The sequence below is a fragment of the Haematobia irritans genome, chromosome 4 (assembly GCF_050003625.1).
Source record: "Haematobia irritans isolate KBUSLIRL chromosome 4, ASM5000362v1, whole genome shotgun sequence".
Classification (NCBI taxonomy): Eukaryota; Metazoa; Arthropoda; class Insecta; order Diptera; family Muscidae; genus Haematobia; species Haematobia irritans.
This window is the reverse complement of record NC_134400.1, coordinates 62,380,345-62,383,720: the sequence shown is the minus strand read 5'-3', so window position 1 is coordinate 62,383,720 and position 3,376 is coordinate 62,380,345. Positions and strand designations below refer to the sequence as shown.

The 3,376-nt window shown below is 28.8% G+C and overlaps 1 long non-coding RNA gene across 1 annotated transcript; it reads left to right on the top strand.

Annotated features, from left to right (window-relative positions):
• The first annotated feature begins 329 nt into the window (after nucleotides 1–329).
• LOC142236636 (uncharacterized) lies at nucleotides 330–1,092 on the top strand. Its single transcript, XR_012722131.1, has 3 exons — nucleotides 330–431; nucleotides 527–758; nucleotides 826–1,092. It is a non-coding gene; the product is annotated as an uncharacterized LOC142236636 (long non-coding RNA).
• The last annotated feature ends 2,284 nt before the right edge of the window (nucleotides 1,093–3,376 follow it).

Sequence of the window (3,376 nt, the reverse complement as noted above, 5' to 3'; positions counted from 1 at the left end):
AATTAATTAAAATTTTAATTGATTCAATTAAAACTGTGATTGAATTTTATGTTAAAAATCAATCACGTTTTTAATTAATTCAATCACACAATTAATTGATTCCGTTACAAAAGTCAATTAAATTTTTAATTGAAAATCGTGTTGGTTTTCAATCAAAATGGGTGATTGATACTATCATTTCCGTGATTGAAGACATTTCAATTAAAAAAATGATTGAATCCGCGATTTTCGTGATTGAAATCAAAAAAAATTTTTTTGTGTGTATTTTTCTTAAAGCCAAGAGCGCTATGGGTTTCTGGAAGATTCACCTTGAAGTTGCGAAGTGGCGTTGGCATTAAATTGCATTTTTGTTTTACCTGCCTTTTTCAGTTTGAACCCAAGTAGAGAGCAGTATATCTGATATATAAACTAATGAGCTGAATTATGTAATGGTAAAAAAGTTCTTTCTTTAGGATTTAAAAATATGAAAAATATCCGAAAATCATAAAAATATGTATTTTCCATTTATATTTTTTTCTATTTCCAGAATTTGCAAAGTATCATCAACATAATACCAAATGTTACATTGTTTTGCCATTATTTTTGTCTTTGAGTTTTAATAGACGATTTCAATGTGTGGAAATTTTGGAAAGGAATTGTACTAAAATTAAATTACCGAGCTCCTTAATACACCTTTTTATGCTAAAAGACTACAACTACAAAAGAAGATTATAAATCTGCAACCTGGAACTAAGAATTGAACTTGATATTCTATGCAGGTAATGTTTAACAAAATTAACTTTTAATTGAACAAAATTAAATTCGAATTATTCTGTTTACTTTCAGAAAAAACTAATTTAGCTTACAGGCTGATGATTTATTGGAAATCTAGGCGCATCTACATATTAGAAGGAACATGCTAACATGGTTATTATTATAAGGAAGATAATGATTTATATAATTTATTTTTTTCACCCTATAGTTGTTATTGATAGTAATTGTATTTGTAAGTTATGTTAGAACAAAACACAAATGACAAGAACCAAATTTATTTGTCTATTACATAATTCAAAAAATAGTAAAATATTAAATATGTTTTATAAGAAACACATATTTTCTTTTATTTCAAATAAAACTAAATACCATTTTGGGGTCGCAATATATAAATTTTTTTTATCGAAATTTATAGCCAATTTCAATTAATTATTTAATTGAATGAATCAAATAGTTGATTGATTTTTGTCGCCAAATTAATTAAAATTTTAATTGATTCAATTAAAACTGTGATTGAATTTTATGTTAAAAATCAATCACGTTTTTAATTGATTCAATCACACAATTAATTGATTCCGTGACAAAATTCAATTAAATTTTTAATTGAAAATCGTGTTGGTTTTCAATCAAAATGGGTGATTGATACTATCATCTTCGTGATTGAAGACATTTCAATTAAAAAAATGATTGAATCCGCGATTTTCGTGATTGAAATTACAATTTTTTTTTTGTTTGTAGTTAATAAATAAAAGTCTTATGGCAAAATTTGGGAAAATCGAGCGATGCATATATATGGGAACTATATCTAAATTTGAACCGATATGGATGAAATTTTCCAAGTTTGGTTGATACAATAGAAGGTTACCGTGTGCTAAATTTGAGTAAGATTGTTTACTAGATATGGCTATTATGGTCGAAAATAAAGTTATAAGGGGTAAATTTTTGGAAAACGGGATATACATATATGTGGGAGTTTTATCTAGGGTTTTTTTTCCCGCGAACGGGATCCCGGGAATTCCGGGAAATTGCTATTTTCTCGCTCCCGCTTTCCCGGGAATGAAGTGCGGCAATTCCCGGAAAATTTTCTTTACAATATTTTATGTATAATAGAGGGTTTTATATGGCAAACGACAGTTGAAATCTAGTTAAAGTGGATTTTGGAAGTGTAATGTGAATAACTGTGGTACCAAGTCGTAGTAGTTGCCTTGTGGAACATACATAGTCGTGGGTTCTTATCCAGAATCCAACGGGCTCCCAATTGTTAAAAAGAAGTTTGCACTTCCTAATTTATGATTGTCATATTTCTGTACATTCCGATAGACTGGTAGACTGAGTAAACCTTTAAAAACAACGGGACATTTTACCTTATGTAACCCACGTTGGCAATTGCACACTTTCAAAATTTCATAATTATTGCAAGGCTTTTTTTTATGAAATAAGAAAATTCCAACCTTTTTAAAGATACTTACTTTAATTTCAAATTTATACCTTATACACATTAGGCTTGAAATCTTTTAAAATTGGGGCTTAAAGCACTTATTTATAGGGCATACGACAACTGAAATCTAGTTAAAGTGGATTTTGGAAATGCAATGTGAATGTCGTATTACATGGTAGTGTTTCCCTTTTGGGAATATTGACTGAACATGTGCATTTATTGACTAACGATGGTGAAATCGAAATAAGTTTCTTTCATTTCCAAACAGTTTTTTAGTGTTACAAAAAACTATACCGAAAGAGACTGCCTTAACCACTGTCAAAATGTTTTGTATTACAAAATATTTCGTATTTTTGTATGATTTATGGCTGATGTAAGAGAACAACATAATATATATTGTTAGTTGTCCAGAGAGCGCCTTATAGCCGTAGCTTTAGGCTATTTCTAATTTATTCAAATGTCTAAATGTATTTCCCATCCCTTTGACCGGGATACCGGGAAATTCGAAAAAAATTCCCGCTTTCCCGGGAATGCAAAAAGTCCGGGAAAAATAAAACCCTAGCTATATCTAAAACTGAACCGATTTGGATCATATTTTGTATTTTTAACTTGTGCTGAATGTGAGTAAGATCGGTTAATAAATGAGGCCACTATGGTCAAAACTAAGGTTATTACACCGAAAGAATTTTCTTCGTAAAAAGAACGAAAAATTTCGTTAAAAGTACGAAATTTGTCATTGTTTTACAACCAAAGAAACTTTTCATTAAAAGTACGAAATATTTCGTACTTTTTACGAAGAAAAGTTCTTCCAAAATTTTCGTAGTTTGTAAGAAAAAAATTCGTACTTTTTATGAAAAATCTTCATACTTTTTATGAAACAATTTCGTTCTTTTTATGAAAATGTTTCGTACTTTTTATGAAAAATTTTCGTAGTTTTTATGAAAAATGTTCGTACTTTTTATGAAAAACTTTCGTACTTTTTTCTGAAAAATGTTCGAACTTTTAGAAAAAAAATTTATAGTCGAAAGTGCATTTGGTTGTAGTTGCAAGTGTGAAAAATGACATCACTACTTTACATCTTAAGTTTTTGAATAATTTTTAGTTTTATTGCTTCACTTTTATTCATAGCGCGCTATCACCCAAATGAGAAGTAGCATAGACTTGCATAAAAAATAGAATAAAGGA